The sequence below is a fragment of the Lolium rigidum genome, chromosome 7 (assembly GCF_022539505.1).
Source record: "Lolium rigidum isolate FL_2022 chromosome 7, APGP_CSIRO_Lrig_0.1, whole genome shotgun sequence".
Lineage (NCBI taxonomy): Eukaryota > Viridiplantae > Streptophyta > Magnoliopsida > Poales > Poaceae > Lolium > Lolium rigidum.
Window position 1 is genome coordinate 239,272,278 of NC_061514.1, and position 17,047 is coordinate 239,289,324.

A 17,047-nucleotide genomic window follows, 5' to 3' on the forward strand; every position below is an offset into this window, starting at 1 on the left:
CATAGTAATGGAGCCCATCATCACCTTGACATACCACCCCGCTATTTATTGTCTTCGCGTTGGGCCGGCTTGTTGTGTATTGATGGGTCTGGAAGCGATACCCGTTCACGTCATAGGAGTTGAACGCTTCTACGGAATGGTCAAAGCCCCTAGCAATTTTTCTTAGCTCTGACTTCATCTCTTTGTCAGTTCTTGCCTACAAGTTTAGCACAAGAAGTTTAGAACGAGAAATGACCGATAAATGTCGGAAGTGCTAGCTAATTTGGATAGAATAGTACCAAATTACAAAACCAGCTACTCGAAACCGAAACCGCCTCCCTTATCGAAAATTTGCTTGGATTCTTCCGGGGTAGGCTCCCTGTGGGTATTCTTCCAATGTATAGCCTTGAATTTCCTATACCGATGAAAAGAGGAAGAGTTAGCCACGAACATACGAGTGAATGTTTGCGAATAATTAAATGGTTCGCACTTACTCGATGTACGACTTCACTTCGACCATGGTGTTTAAGACATACGAGTGGATCAAGGTCCGCTCAGGTAGGTCCGTTACGTACGGCTTCGAGCCACTTGACTTGCCACCAAGCCCCACGAAGATGCTAAGCTTGGGTACTTCTTCATTGTTGGCGGCATTGTAACGGAGGACCGGGTTGTGCTTTGTGGGAATGTTGGGATCATAGTGCTTAGTGGTGAAGTTTGCCACCTCCACGTTCGGGACTGCCTCGGCTATGGATGCTTCGATCTTGCATTTATTGCCAGTCATTTGACGAAGCTTTTGTGTTTCTCTCTCGGGACCAAACCGCCAACGGCCCCAATTCGGGCCCCCTTTAAGCACTCCTCCGCGAGGTGCGGGATCATGTGTTGCATCGGATTAAAAAACCCTGGAGGAAAGATCTTCTCCAGATCGCAAAGCAACACGGGTGCCTCTTCATCCAGCTTCTCAATCACTTTAGTGTCTAACTCCCTAGCACAAATCTGGCGGAAGAAAAAACTCAACCTCGCTAGCACTCGCCAAGTCTTCTCGGGGACATAGCCTCGAATCATCACCGGCATTATCCGCTCAAGCCATATGTGGTAGTCATGACTCTTCGAGTCCTTGTACTCGCAGCGTTTCAATGTTCAGGCCCCTCATCCGAGTTGGCTGCGAACCCATCGGGGAAAAACAAGGAGTCCTTCATCCATTGGAAGACCTCCCTTTTTTGGGCCTTTGTGAGGCAGAACGGAGCGTGTGGCTTAGTCCAAGTTTTTTGGCACCATTAGGTGGCTGCATGTTCAACTCCGGCCTATCACACCACATTTCTTGATCAATTCGAGCCTTTATGTTATCCTTCGTCTTCTCGGTGTCCACAATCGTGCTCCAAATGGCTTCACCGATATTCTTCTCGGTGTGCATTACATCAATGTTATGCGGGAGCTCGAGAAACTCAAAGTAAGGGAGCTTCCATAAGCACGGCTTGTGAGTCCATTGGTGTGTCTCCCCATATCCTAAGAAACCATTCCCATCGGGGCTAGGCTGAAGAGCATCTAACTCGGCCTTGATTTCCGTTCCGGTCTTCGGAATTGGCTTCGGGCCACGGACAACACGGCCTTTCTTGAAACTCTTTACATCACTCCCGTATGCATGCCTCCGCTCAAGGAACTCGTCGAGCTTCATCAAAGCATGAATACTTGCCTCCCTTGTTTAGCCGGAAGAAAGTCACGGCACTGTCCGCACTGTGGGCAAGGCCACTTCCCATGTGTACACCACCCGCGAGAACAAAGCACGTGCTGGCAGGTCATGCGGGGACGTGTGGTACCACACATACATATCGAAGTACTCCTTCTTTGATGCGTCATATGTTCGGATCCCGCGACCTTCCCAGCCACGAACCAAGTCATCCACCAGCGGTTCCAGGTACACATTCATGTTCTTGCCCGGGTATTTGGGCCCTGGGATTATCATCGACACAAACATGTTCTCTGATCTCATGCAGACGCCGTGGGGAGGTTCATGGGAATAACAAACACCGGCCAACAACCGTATACTCGCAGCCGACATACCATATGGATTGAACCCATCGGTTGATATCGCAACTCGCTACGCTCCTCGGGTCACCTGCTTTCGAGTGGAAATTTCTTCACAAAGTTCTTCCATGCAGTACCATCCGACGGATGTATCATCTTGTCGGTGTATCTCGTTTCCTTCCACGGCCCACCTCATCCGCTGGGCAGTATCCTCGGTCATGAAGAGCCGCTGGATCCTCGGTAGAACTCGGAAGATAGCGGAGGATATTCTTGGCAACCGTGGTCCGCCTCTTCGACCATCACCATTGCGGTCTACCTCAAAGTACCTAGAGGAATTGCATTTGATGCAATAATTTGTGTCAGCGTGCTCCTCTCCGAATAGCATGCATCCCTTTGGACAAGCGTGTATCTGCTGAGATGACATCTTAAGGTCACCGAGCAATTTGGTTGAATAGTAGAAGTTTTGCGGCAAGAGGTGCCCTTTCGGCGGAAGGCTGCCTACGATGACCGAAGTTCATCGAACCCATCTCTCGCACAAGTTCCTATGGCACTTCAAGGCCATAAGGCGAGCGATGGCATCTAGTTGGGTAACCTCTCGTATTTTCATGTAGGGGTTTCTGCGAAGCAAACAGAGCCTCATAGTACTCCTTTGTGTTTTCCTCCGGGTCCTCACTTGTCTCCGCATCCCGAGGTGTCTCCACCTCTACATGAGAGCTTTCGGGCACATTACCATTAGCCAAGTTTTCTAAGCACCTATCAAAACCGAGTGTCATATTCCCCCTAGGTTGAATCTGCCGCACCTCCTTCCTAGCACGTTTCTTTGCCTTTTCTCCATGGTAAGTCCAAATCCTGTAGGACGGTGTGAACCCAAACTTGATCGGGTGCATACTCATAGTTTCCTTGTCCTGTGCCTTTCGGTTAGCGCACTTACTACAAGGGCACCAAACACTTATAGGTCTGCTAGGGATGGCAAACGCCCTATCCACAAACCGCTCGGTCTTTTCTCCCCATTCATCGAGTATAGTTCCACCGACCGATTCTCGCCATCGTACATCCAGCCACGATTATCCATCCTCTAATCGAAACAAAACAGACGAACATAGCATTTATATATCAAATAGGAAATAAATGCATCATATATTTATTTATTTTACGCGTGCATCAACCTCGAAACTCTACTAGGTGGGCTCCTAGCAGCCGCCGGATCCGTAGATTGAGTACGTTCTCCCAGCTCTACCCCGATCCGAGATAGAATTTCGGCAGCACCTCCCCGCTGCTCTCCCGATACACGTCTCGGCAAAAAGCCGAGAGGGGTGTGCATCCGGAGAACAAGGGGGAGGCGCTACCGAAATCCTGTCTCGGATCGGGGTAGAGCACGGAGAACGTACCCAACTACGCATCCGCCGGCTGTCCCGATAAATGCCGTAAGAGTTACGGTTCATAATATGCGAGACCACTAATGCATATTTATCCGCGTAACCCTTACGGTCGGGAAGAGACGCCTAGGTATCGCGACAGACTTGGTGATCTAGACACAAAAAAAAACCTAGGTACAAGAGAGGCGAACGGATTCTCACCCTCGAAGCGTGATCGACAGCCGGCGAAGAAGATCAACAACCCTCCGGCAAAATCCACTCCGGAAAAAAGGTCCCTCTAAGCAACGCTCATCAAGCACCACGACAACACAGGCCCCCGTGTCCACCTCGAAACATCGTCCGCATAATGAGAAAAACTACAACAATTAGCATGCATATTTATTTTAACTACCTACATAGCTAACCTACAAATAATTTCTAGCACTACATCACTACCAACAAATAATTACAACTACAACTAACCTAAAGAGCTACTCCCTCCGGTCGATTACAAATAATTTCTAGCACTACATCATTACAAATAACTAGGACAATACCGATCCAAGATGATAGCGTAGAGTAGGTTGATTTTGCAGTTCATCATTTCCAAACAAATTTTGAACAAAAGCCGATCCAAGATGATTGATGCGCTTCTCTCATTCTCTGTCCTTACAACGATGTACATGTCCAGTAGCAATAAAAAGGGAGATCCTACAACTAACCTGTCGATTTTGCAGGGGCCGAGGTGGAGGAGGGGGGCAGCCGGCCGAGGTGGAGGAGGAGGGCAGGGCCCGAGGTGGAGGAGGGGGCAGCCGGCCGAGGTAGAGGAGGAGGGCAGGGGCCGGGGCGGGCGAGCAGCACCAGCACAAGGCCGGCGCGCGAGCAGCAGCTGCCCGAGGTGGAGGAGGAGGGCAGGGGCCGGGGCGGGCGAGCAGCACCAGCAGCGAGGCCGGCGGGCGAGCAGCGGCTGGCCGGCGCGCGAGCCGCCGAGAGCACCCGGGGCGCGCGGCGGCAGCAGCCGGGGGAGGGGCCCGCGGCGGTGACGGCGTGGGCGACTCCGGCGGCGCGGGTGGGGCTCGGGAGGGTGGGGAGAGAGGTGAGGCGTGGGCGGGGCAGCGGCGGACGGCGCGGCGGCGGAGGTGAGGCGTGGGCGGCGGCGGCGTTGGAGGATGCGAGAGGTGGCTAGCGCGCGTGTGGAGGTGGAGGTTGTGGTCGGGACGAGATGCAGGTTAATTATTGCCTCTTTGCCGTGCAAACGGTCTTTGCCGTGCGCGCGATGCCCTTTGCCGTGCGGCAAAGGCTTTGCCGTGCGCCAGAGCGCTTTGCCGTGCGCCAGAGCGCTTTGCCGTGCGCTAGTGCACGGCAACGTTTTTTTATTTTACCATTTCAATTTTCATATGTGAAAATTTAGTTTTATTTCAAATTAAATTAAACCTGTTTTTCCAACATGCATGAGTACTTTTTAATAATGTTCTTACCATGTTTTCTTATAACTATAGGGGTGCAAAACTCGATCACCTAAATCCTAACAATAACTGTCGGTGCACACACAATACCGCTGTTTTGAGGTGACGAGGGGGAGAACAACCGCCGGAGGCTACCATGTGCCAAAGGGTCCCAATCTTGGTTCTCCATGTGTATATGTCCTAAACAAAGCTAATAGAATGAAAAAGTACATTGGTGCACCCTAGCACGGAGAAATCTAGGGGGGTAGACCCGCCGGGGCACGCGTTCCGCCGTTTGGGGGGAGGAGGGGGAGAACGACCGCCGGAGCACCGGAACCCCACCAAACCTTGCATGTGGACCTATGATATGTGTCAAAGTGTGGTGCAAGGTGTAATGGTGCAAAAGTAGCTCCCCTAAACCCTAAACCCTAAACTGGGGAGGCTTCGAGCCCTAAACCCCTCTAAATCCCTAAACCACGACGCCGGAGCTGCAGAACCATGCATCATAAACCCTAACCCTAACCCTAAACCCTAAACCTATACCTAACCATAAATACTTACCCTTTAACCTAAACCCTAGCCCTAGCCCCTAAACCCTAGCCCTAACCCTACACCTAACCCTAACCGAGAGATCCGGCTCACCGTCGATCGCGTGATAATGGCTCGAGCTGCGGGTGTATGTGCCAAAGGGTCCCAATCTTTGGTTCTCCATGTGTATATGTACTAAACAAACCTAAAAGAATGAAAAGTTACATTGGTGCACCCTCGCGCGGAGAAATCTAGGGGGGTAGACCCGCCGGGGCACACGTTCCGCTGTTTTGGGGGGAGGGGGGGGATAACGACCGCCGGAGCACCGGAACCCCACCAAACCTTGCATGTGGACCTATTCTATGTTTAAAAGTGTGGTGCAAGGTCTAATGGTGCAAAAGTAGCTCCCCTAAACCCTAAACCCTAAACTCGGGGAGGCTTCGAGCCCTAAACCCCTCTAAATCCCTAAACCACGACGCGGAGCTGCGAGAACCATGCATCATAAACCCTAACCCTAAACCTAAACCCTAAACCTATACCTAACCATAAATACTTACCCTTTAACCTAAACCCTAGCCCTAGCCCCTAAACCCTAGCCCTAACCCTACACCTAACCCTAACCGATGAGACCAGAGCACACCGTCGATCGTGTGATAATGGCTCGAGCTGCGGGTGTATGTGCCAAAGGGTCCCAATCTTTGGTTCTCCATGTGTATATGTACTAAACAAACCTAAAAGAATGAAAAGTTACATTGGTGCACCCTCGCGCGGAGAAATCTAGGGGGTAGACCCGCCGGGGCACACGTTCCGTCGTTTTGGGGGAGGAGGGGGATAACGACCGCCGGAGCACCGGAACCCCACCAAACCTTGCATGTGGACCTATGATATGTGTCAAAGTGTGGTGCAAGGTCTAATGGTGCAAAAGTAGCTCCCCTAAACCCTAAACCCTAAGCTCGGGGAGGCTTCGAGCCCTAAACCCCTCTAAATCCCTAAACCACGACGCCGGAGTCGCAGAACCATGCATCATAAACCCTAAAACCTAACCCTAAACCCTAAACCTATACCTAACCATAAATACTTACCCTTTAAACTAAACCCTAGCCCTACCCCATAAACCCTAGCCCTAACCCTACACCTAACCCTAACCAGTAGATCCGGCTCACCGTCGATCGTGTGATAATGGCTCGAGCTGCGGGTGTATGTGCCAAAGGGTCCCAATCTTTGGTTCTCCATGTGTATATGTACTAAACAAACCTAAAAGAATGAAAAGTTACATTGTTGCACCCTCGCGCGGAGAAATCTAGGGGGTAGACTCGCCGGGGCACACGTTCCGCTGTTTTGGGGGGGAGGAGGGGGAGAACGACCGCCGGAGCACCGGAACCCCACCAAACCTTGCATGTGGACCTATTCTATGTTTCAAAGTGTGGTGCAAGGTCTAATGGTGCAAAAGTAGCTCCCCTAAACCCTAAACCCTAAGCCGGGGAGGCTTCGAGCCCTAAACCCCTCTAAATCCCTAAACCACGACGCCGGAGCTACGAGAACCATGCATCATAAACCCTAAACCCTAAACCTAAACCCTAAACCTATACCTAACCATAAATACTTACCCTTTAAACTAAACCCTAGCCCTACCCCCTAAACCCTAGCCCTAACCCTACACCTAACCCTAACCAAGTAGATCCGGCTCACCGTCGATCGTGTGATAATGGCTCGAGCTGCGGGTGTATGTGCCAAAGGGTCCCAATCTTTGGTTCTCCATGTGTATATGTACTAAACAAACCTAAAAGAATGAAAAGTTACATTGGTGCACCCTCGCGCGGAGAAATCTAGGGGGTAGACCCGCCGGGGCACACGTTCCATTGTTTTGGGGGAGGAGGGGGATAACGACCGCCGGAGCACCGGAACCCCACCAAACCTTGCATGTGGACCTATTCTATGTTTCAAAGTGTGGTGCAAGGTCTAATGGTGCAAAAGTAGCTCCCCTAAACCCTAAACCCTAAACCGGGGAGGCTTCGAGCCCTAAACCCCTCTAAATCCCTAAACCACGACGCGGAGCTACCAGAACCATGCATCATAAACCCTAAACCCTAAACCTAAACCCTAAACCTATACCTAACCATAAATACTTACCCTTTAAACTAAACCCTAGCCCTACCCCCTAAACCCTAGCCCTAACCCTACACCTAACCCTAACCAGTAGATCCGGCTCACCGTCGATCGTGTGATAATGGCTCGAGCTGCGGGTGTATGTGCCAAAGGGTCCCAATCTTTGGTTCTCCATGTGTATATGTACTAAACAAACCTAAAAGAATGAAAAGTTACATTGGTGCACCCTCGCGCGGAGAAATCTAGAGGGGTAGACCCGCCGGGGCACACGTTCCGCTGTTTTGGGGGGAGGAGGGGGAGAACGACCGCCGGAGCACCGGAACCCCACCAAACCATGCATGTGGACCTATTCTATGTTTCAAAGTGTGATGCAAGGTGTAATGGTGCAAAAGTAGCTCCCCTAAACCCTAAACCCTAAGCCGGGGAGGCTTCGAGCCCTAAACCCCTCTAAATCCCTAAACCACGACGCTGAGCTGCAGAACCATGCATCATAAACCCTAACCCTAACCCTAAACCCTAAACCTATACCTAACCATAAATACTTACCCTTTAACCTAAACCCTAGCCCTAGCCCCTAAACCCTAGCCCTAACCCTACACCTAACCCTAACCAGTAGATCCGGCTCACCGTCGATCGCGTGATAATGGCTCGAGCTGCGGGTGTATGTGCCAAAGGGTCCCAATCTTTGGTTCTCCATGTGTATATGTACTAAAAAACCTAAAAGAATGAAAAGTTACATTGGTGCACCCTCGCGCGGAGAAATCTAGGGGGGTAGACCCGCCGGGGCACACGTTCCACTGTTTTGGGGGGAGGGGGGGGATAACGACCGCCGGAGCACCGGAACCCCACCAAACCTTGCATGTGGACCTATTCTATGTTTAAAAGTGTGGTGCAAGGTCTAATGGTGCAAAAGTAGCTCCCCTAAACCCTAAACCCTAAGCCGGGAGGCTTCGAGCCCTAAACCCCTCTAAATCCCTAAACCACGACGCGGAGCTGCAGAACCATGCATCATAAACCCTAACCCTAAACCTAAACCCTAAACCTATACCTAACCATAAATACTTACCCTTTAACCTAAACCCTAGCCCTAGCCCCTAAACCCTAGCCCTAACCCTACACCTAACCCTAACCAATGAGACCGTGCACACCGTCGATCGTGTGATAATGGCTCGAGCTGCGGGTGTATGTGCCAAAGGGTCCCAATCTTTGGTTCTCCATGTGTATATGTACTAAACAAACCTAAAAGAATGAAAAGTTACATTGGTGCACCCTCGCGCGGAGAAATCTAGGGGGTAGACCCGCCGGGGCACACGTTCCGTTGTTTTGGGGGAGGAGGGGGATAACGACCGCCGGAGCACCGGAACCCCACCAAACCTTGCATGTGGACCTATGATATGTGTCAAAGTGTGGTGCAAGGTCTAATGGTGCAAAAGTAGCTCCCCTAAACCCTAAACCCTAAGCCGGGAGGCTTCGAGCCCTAAACCCCTCTAAATCCCTAAACCACGACGCCGGAGCTGCAGAACCATGCATCATAAACCCTAAAACCTAACCCTAAACCCTAAACCTATACCTAACCATAAATACTTACCCTTTAAACTAAACCCTAGCCCTACCCCATAAACCCTAGCCCTAACCCTACACCTAACCCTAACCGATAGATCCGGCTCACCGTCGATCGTGTGATAATGGCTCGAGCTGCGGGTGTATGTGCCAAAGGGTCCCAATCTTTGGTTCTCCATGTGTATATGTACTAAACAAACCTAAAAGAATGAAAAGTTACATTGTTGCACCCTCGCGCGGAGAAATCTAGGGGGTAGACCCGCCGGGGCACACGTTCCGTTGTTTTGGGGGAGAGGAGGGGAGAACGACCGCCGGAGCACCGGAACCCCACCAAACCTTGCATGTGGACCTATTCTATGTTTCAAAGTGTGGTGCAAGGTCTAATGGTGCAAAAGTAGCTCCCCTAAACCCTAAACCCTAAGCTGGGAGGCTTCGAGCCCTAAACCCCTCTAAATCCCTAAACCACGACGCCGGAGCTGCAGAACCATGCATCATAAACCCTAAACCCTAAACCTAAACCCTAAAACTATACCTAACCATAAATACTTACCCTTTAAACTAAACCCTAGCCCTACCCCCTAAACCCTAGCCCTAACCCTACACCTAACCCTAACCGAGTAGATCCGGCTCACCGTCGATCGTGTGATAATGGCTCGAGCTGCGGGTGTATGTGCCAAAGGGTCCCAATCTTTGGTTCTCCATGTGTATATGTACTAAACAAACCTAAAAGAATGAAAAGTTACATTGGTGCACCCTCGCGCGGAGAAATCTAGGGGGGTAGACCCGCCGGGGCACACGTTCCGCTGTTTTGGGGGGAGGAGGGGGATAACGACCGCCGGAGCACCGGAACCCCACCAAACCTTGCATGTGGACCTATTCTATGTTTCAAAGTGTGGTGCAAGGTCTAATGGTGCAAAAGTAGCTCCCCTAAACCCTAAACCCTAAACTGGGGAGGCTTCGAGCCCTAAACCCCTCTAAATCCCTAAACCACGACGCCGGAGCTGCAGAACCATGCATCATAAACCCTAAACCTAAACCCTAAACCTATACCTAACCATAAATACTTACCCTTTAAACTAAACCCTAGCCCTACCCCCTAAACCCTAGCCCTAACCCTACACCTAACCCTAACCAGTAGATCCGGCTCACTGTCGATCGTGTGATAATGGCTCGAGCTGCGGGTGTATGTGCCAAAGGGTCCCAATCTTTGGTTCTCCATGTGTATATGTACTAAACAAACCTAAAAGAATGAAAAGTTACATTGGTGCACCCTCGCGCGAAGAAATCTAGAGGGGTAGACCCGCCGGGGCACACGTTCCGCTGTTTTGGGGGGAGGAGGGGGAGAACGACCGCCGGAGCACCGGAACCCCACCAAACCATGCATGTGGACCTATTCTATGTTTCAAAGTGTGATGCAAGGTGTAATGGTGCAAAAGTAGCTCCCCTAAACCCTAAACCCTAAACTGGGGAGGCTTCGAGCCCTAAACCCCTCTAAATCCCTAAACCACGACGCCCGAGCTGCAGAACCATGCATCATAAACCCTAACCCTAACCCTAAACCCTAAACCTATACCTAACCATAAATACTTACCCTTTAACCTAAACCCTAGCCCTAGCCCCTAAACCCTAGCCCTAACCCTACACCTAACCCTAACCGAGTAGACCGAGCACACCGTCGATCGTGTGATAATGGCTCTAGCTGCGGGTATATGTGCCAAAGGGTCCCAATCTTTGGTTCTCCATGTGTATATGTACTAAACAAACCTAAAAGAATGAAAAGTTACATTGGTGCACCCTCGCGCGGAGAAATCTAGGGGGTAGACCCGCCGGGGCACACGTTCCGCTGTTTTGGGGGGAGGAGGGGGATAACGACCGCCGGAGCACCGGAACCCCACCAAACCTTGCATGTGGACCTATTCTATGTTTCAAAGTGTGATGCTAGGTGTAATGGTGCAAAATTAGCTCCCCTAAACCCTAAACCCTAAACCCTAAACTGGGGAGGCTTCGAGCCCTAAACCCCTCTAAATCCCTAAACCACGACGCCGGAGCTGCAGAACCATGCATCATAAACCCTAACCCTAAACCTAAACCCTAAACCTATACCTAACCATAAATACTTACCCTTTAACCTAAACCCTAGCCCTAGCCCCTAAACCCTAGCCCTAACCCTACACCTAACCCTAACCGATAGATCGAGCACACCGTCGATCGTGTGATAATGGCTCGAGCTGCGGGTGTATGTGCCAAAGGGTCCCAATCTTGGTTCTCCATGTGTATATGTCCTAAACAAACCTAAAAGAATGAAAAAGTACATTGGTGCACCCTCGCGGAGAAATCTAGGGGGTAGACCCGCCGGGGCACACGTTCCGTTGTTTTGGGGGAGGAGGGGGAGAACGACCGCCGGAGCACCGGAACCCCACCAAATCTTGCATGTCGACCTATGATATGTGTCAAAGTGTGGTGCAAGTTCTAATGGTGCAAAAGTAGCTCCCCGGTGTGACCTTCCTCACATTTGGGCGATAACACTTAGCAGATTTTCCGAAGAGCGTATTAATTGCTCCGAAACCCTGATATATGTGGGGGATGAACATGGAGAGTAATTTTGTATTGCACATTGTCTTAAGTAACACTAATAAATATTCATCAAAAAGTGAAACTAATAAAAAAATAAATATAAGTATGAGATGAAATAAAATAGAAAGGAAAACAAATAAAATGAAGTACAACACACGGCAAAGAATGAGTCGCACGGCAAAGGCTCCTTTGCCGTGCATTTTATCTGGCCTCACGGCAAAGAGAAGCCCACGGCAACGTCCCAGTCCTTTGCCGAGCATAGTTTCTTTGCCGTGCGGCCTTATTTTGCCTTTGCCGTCATGATTTCTTTGCCGTGCGCGTTTGGGGGACTTTGCCGTGCGAGGGACGTTGCCGTGCGGCACGCGTGAGGTTGCCGTGCAGCAGATCATTGCCGTGCGCCAACCTGTATCTTTGCCGTGCACATTTTCGTTGCCGTGCGTGCTTCTTGCGTCGCACGGCAAAGAAATCTTTGCCGTGCGGTGGCTCACGGCAATGATTTGCTGCACGGCAGCGCCTGATTTTCCCGTAGTGGAACTCCGCTTTGATCCATGCAAGATCGATCAGAATTACATATCGTCCTTTAAACGTGTCACTGAACTTCAAAACACAACGATCTTATATCTCAACAATTTAAATATGTGAGATTTCATTCCTTAATCACTCACAAACAGATCTGCATGACATGTCGATTGTTTACGCACACATGGCGGCTTGATCAGCGCAATCAACAAATGGACGTAACTCCAAAAGTTAGAAAAGGGTAAGAAAGGACTGGAGATCATATTAGATAAGGGTAAAAGTTTGTGAATCAGGATCCCGACTTGGCATGCGTTCCCCAATATCACAGTTGAAACTCCTTATACAAACCCCTACTTTTTCAATGCAATGAAACAATGCTTCAGGTGTGACCTCACTCCTAAAATTTCAAGCAAGAAGAATCAGCAAATTCTGAAGGCAGCCCAAGGTATAAGTAATGATGTTTTATTTGAAGAAGTACGTTTGATGCGGCATTATAGACACCATATGATCCAAATAGCTTTGTGAAAGCCCTCATCATTATATCTGCATCAGGTGGGTAGCCCTAGAGGTTCCGAAATGCCTTGGCCAAACAACCCAAATGCACCAAATGCTTTTGCATGACACACCATTTTTTATACTAGCAATGGATGGGCGCGGCGGCACGCCGCGCAAATGTGTAATATGATGGTTATAATATTTTTAAGAACATATTTGAATTGATGAAAATAAATAAGATTTTCGTGTTTAAACATGAGGTTTTCAGATGCTTGGCAATGAAGTTGGATACAACATACAGTGAAAGAAATTAGGTGTATAAAAACTGAATCTTGAAGATCAAGTGAATAAATCGTGTCCTTCTATTTATACCAGTGGGGTCCTTTTATTTATACCAGCGGGAGGGTTGCTTTTGTGTTTCAGATTGAAGTATATATAGAATTTTACCCACATTAAGTAAGGCATAAAAATAACTGATAATTAAGTTGGACACATTATACATTGATATCGGGAGGGCATACAGAAAGATGAACACACACTACAATAACAGGCTTGCTAGTTTTCGCAAATCATAGTAAACAAAGTTGTAACTCCACCCACGCAAACCATGCATCAAGTCCATAATTTATGGAGTACGTAGCCCACTGTGACAAAGACAAGATTTCCATAAAAAAATATTGTGATCATTTTGCTAAAGTAATAATTAAGGTGAAGCAGGATCACCATCTTTACAATAAACTGCAAATTCATTATTACGTGCATTTTGTTTTCAAACTAAGACTCTCTTCATCAAAGAGACAAATGTAAACAAAATTTGCAAGGAACACAATAGATACCATGTCAAAAAAAATTGCCCTAATTTATACAGCAAGAAAATGAAGAATACAGGACGAAACACTCATATCCCAGAAGCTCCGCAAGGAAATGCAAAACAGAGGATGAACCCGCTCAAATCTCACAAATTCATGAACGATTCCTCATTGTTGCATCTTCAATGGCCACAATCTAGGCTGATTTTCTAGTTTTTTTTTTCCGATAAGGGGATAAAACCCCAGCCTCTACATCAACTGATGCATGCGGCCCTTTATTAACTTTATTAGGTGTCCAAAACAAATTTATTACAAGGTTAATATACAATTTGAGAATTTATCTCCGTTACCCTTTTTCTTAATATGTTTAAAGAATGTTATACATTCTTGTTTCATCCTCTTTGTTTGACAATTTATTTTTTATATGAGAATTTACATGTTGAGCCCACTTTAACCTGTGAAGCTGAGTCTATCGCCTTGAAAGGGGCAGGTGGAGACTGAGAATAATGGAGCAATGTAATGTCGGGCATTGAGCAAAGAGGTATTATTAATTTTCCTTGGCAAGACAAATATATACCGACAACAGATTCTGTACCGAACAGAGTATTATACATAGTACCTAGAGCGATCAACTGTACCAAGTAGTAGAATATTGCAGAAACATGATAGTACGATTAGGACAATTATACATAGCTGGGTGATGAATACTTAATATTACAATACGTCGAAATTACTTATCGTCTAGGATAGTTGGTAGGTCCATAATACTATACATAACTGATTGGTAGTAGTGTATTAAATCTTTGCTTCATCGGTGCTTAGGCTGACCTGAGCCGTTCTTCTAGGTGAATCTTTGTTTTGGTGCGAGAAGAAGAAATAAGGTAAAAGTCAGTTCATTGTATGTGTTTAACTTGTGTCTAAACCTGCTGCTTACCGAGGAGTGGTTTCTTGGCTGGTGCAGTAGCCATGCTTTGGCCTTCCTTATCTTCTTTTCAGTTGCAGAGCTGACATCTTTAAGTACAGAAAATTGTTGGTTGCTCCCGTCCCAGTCCCAGTGTCCTGTCCCAGTTTTTCTTCTAGGAAATTAAAGCAATGAATAAAATGTGGTCTTAACTTAGCACAGCCATCAATTTTAACCCTCATCAATTCTAGGAAATCTAGACTTCTCAAACCAATTAAAAACAATGGAATAGCTAGAAAGTAGAGAAGAACGTGGAACTTAACCTGTACCGCATAAGAATTCTGTGTGCTTAACTGAAACTTGTGATGCCATCAATTCTAGGAAAACTGAAATGGTCGAAGCAATTAAAGACAATGGAATAGCTAGAAAGTACAGACGAACATGGCACCTAACCTGAATATAGATCAAATATTTTTCCGTTCTTCATTGACACATTCTGAGGCAAGTTTAAATGTACTTGAAGTAGTCAATCTGATATTGGCTTGACACAGAGCACACAACTGTGGAAAGGCAAGTTTAAATGTACTTGAAGTAGTCAATCTGATATTGTACTAAGCTCACTCAGATGAAAATGTTCATCGAGAACACCATTACACCAGTCAAACACACTCTAAAATGTTGGTGAAGAAATTCAGTAGTAAATCCCCTGGTAAGTCAGATGAACCACTGAATTTCTTACTACTGCAGAGTAAAAAATCTAAATGGGAGGAACATTCAGTTAGGTAATATTGTTGTGCAAGTAATTAAACTACTAAAGATTGAATAAAATACAGTGATACTGACAATATGACCTATTGATCAAAATAATCGATACGAAGAAGCTGTTGGGTTGTCTTCTCCTTAAGCAAACACACAGCAAATGCCTGCCTCACTTGAGAAGTAGAACACATATGTACCTGTAAAAATCTGAATCATGCAAAAACTGAAGCTCATGTTTCCATGGTTCGAGTGTACTATAGCAGAACAAAGGCACATGAAGTATAATATGCCAAATCATTGTGCATTCTTTTTGAGAGATTGATTCCTTTTTTTGTAAACATACCAATACATATCAAGGGTGATTAAATATTCCACGTAGTAGGGGGTACACTTCTGGTTAAGTTTTGACATGCATATGCTCCAATCAATACAGGTTTCCAAAGAAATCAGAGTACCTTTTCTGGAGTAGTTCTACTACATTTCACTCTAGTGAGTAACTGGACCAATTCTCTGAAACACCATTACCAGTGTAGCTGGTAGCTCATCAAGGATTTTTTTTTAAATAAATCAGGGAACATCATTCAAGGATATACATATTGCTTAACTGGGTGAACTGAATTTTGTCTCATGGACTGCAGTATATGGAATTGAATTACTCATCACGAAAATAAAACAATGCTCAAAAAACATTCTCTTAATTTGTGCTTGTTTGTACTACCATTCTATTTGTTTAAATCATTCTTTTCTCTGGAGTCTGGACATGAACCAGTTTAGTTCCTTTCTGTCCTGAATTTGAACCACTTTCTAAACTATACAGTGCCATTAACTTGGTAGTAAAATTACCTTCACCGAATAGCAATTGTCAATACTTGTCACCAATTCAGAATTAACTGGTATAGGGAAGAGAATCGAGATCGAAAGGGAAGAAAATATAGAGCAGGGCAAACAAAAATTGTAACAGAGGAGTGTTAGATTCAAAACATAATTTTCCGTCAAGCTTACCTTCCTTTGTAAGAGCAAATAATTCAGCAGAAGATGGAGGAACCGCAGAGCAGCAGCTCATTGTGCCCGCTCTTGGTCCATACAACCACGCCCATCCCCCATTGCCGCTACCGCCGCCGCTCAACACTGCCCCTCCCAGCCACAACAACATGCCCCCCGACAGATGTGAATTCCATGCTTTGTAATGTACTCTGGTACTTCATCCTTGCATGAGTTAATCTCATATCTGTAAATAAGGCAGCCCCTGGACCTGAAGTTATATCAACTGAATCAGAAAGATAAGTCAGCAGAGTCGAAAAAAATACCTACCTGCTCCCTTGAGGGCAAAGCTTCGCAGAGATTGAACTCAAATGCCAACCCCTGAAACTCTCTTGTTTTAGCATCTTTCTGAAAACCACTGACATAGTGACATAAAAGCTCATTAGCGGAGGCTCCTGGGCATGGAGGCTACGATCTGAAGCAGCGGCATCTCTCCGCATGGGAAGCTCGGCAGGTCAACCATCCAAACCCAGAAAGTCTGCCACCGCGCACCTGGTCGCCAACATTGCAATGTGGTGGGTGATTGCATAACTAAACAGAACCGGAAAAATTAATGAGAGATGACCACATATATAAGACGAAGGATGAAAATCGAAGAAAAGAATAGTTGAATAAGTCAACTGGAAGCCGTGGAGTTCTCGCGTCGGAGCCGCCGGAAAGCCAAGGAGACGTCGGCCCCCGGGCATCAGAGGAAGCTCTGGCCATCGGGAAGCCGAGGACGCGCCAGACACCGCGCATCAGAGGAGACGCCGGGTGTCGCGGACGCGCTGGCCGCCGCACGGACGCCCGACGGCCGGGGAGCCGAGAAGGCGCCAACCGCCGCGGACGCGCCGGCCTCCAGGGAGCCAAGGGGGCGCATGCCGCTGGAGGGCCGAGGACGCGCCGGCCACCGCGGGTCCGAGGAGGCACCGGCCGTCGCAGAGCCGAGGAGGCGCCGTCCGCCGCGGATGCGCT

The 17,047-nt window shown here is 47.8% G+C and overlaps 1 long non-coding RNA gene across 2 annotated transcripts; it reads right to left on the minus strand.

Annotated features, from left to right (window-relative positions):
• Nucleotides 1-13,982: 13,982 nt before the first annotated feature.
• Nucleotides 13,983-16,841, minus strand: LOC124678526. Of its 2 annotated transcripts, XR_006994525.1 has the most exons (3): nucleotides 16,055-16,825; nucleotides 14,327-15,259; nucleotides 13,983-14,243 (listed from the first exon to the last, which is right to left on the minus strand). It is a non-coding gene; the product is annotated as an uncharacterized LOC124678526 (long non-coding RNA). The 2 variants fall into 2 exon arrangements; XR_006994524.1 differs by having other exon boundaries at nucleotides 14,327-16,841.
• Nucleotides 16,842-17,047: the final 206 nt, after the last annotated feature.